At 28.9% G+C, this 481-nt stretch overlaps 1 protein-coding gene across 1 annotated transcript in view; it reads right to left on the bottom strand.

Annotated features, from left to right (window-relative positions):
- The window catches only part of LOC119588756, a gene marked incomplete in the record, with an annotated part of 62293 nt that overhangs the window by 43795 nt on the left and 18017 nt on the right, over positions 1 to 481 (bottom strand).

Genomic DNA, 481 nt, shown 5'->3' with positions numbered 1-481 from the left:
TTAAAACAAGTACTGCAACATATTTCCACGACCTGTTTATGAAACAGTATAAGACAGCACATTATTCTTGTCCTAACTGATCTCTTGGGCAAATGAAACTTCACACATAAATATCTGTTTTAGCATATTACCAAGGACAATAATGAAATAACTACTACTATAATACTGTTACTAATTATTTATCCCTTACTACATTATATCAGTTAATCTAAAATACTAGGATTAATTCAGGGAACATACACATTAATTCTGGAATGGGGTGGTTATTTTTCCTGATGAACCTTACAAGTTGAAACCAAAATTTCCTTTCAACATAATTTGAATATATAATTTCTATATACCATGGGAAAAATATCATACTGTAAAATCAGATTACAATATAATTCTATCTTCTGCTAATCACACATCAATATAAATATAGACAGGAAATATTCCCGCAACAAATCTGCATCAAAAGCATCTATCTGAATAATAAAAGTCA

This window comes from Penaeus monodon, chromosome 24 (genome assembly GCF_015228065.2).
Source record: "Penaeus monodon isolate SGIC_2016 chromosome 24, NSTDA_Pmon_1, whole genome shotgun sequence".
Classification (NCBI taxonomy): domain Eukaryota; kingdom Metazoa; phylum Arthropoda; class Malacostraca; order Decapoda; family Penaeidae; genus Penaeus; species Penaeus monodon.
Note: the sequence above shows the minus strand (reverse complement) of the source record. Positions and strands in the feature narration are given on the sequence as shown.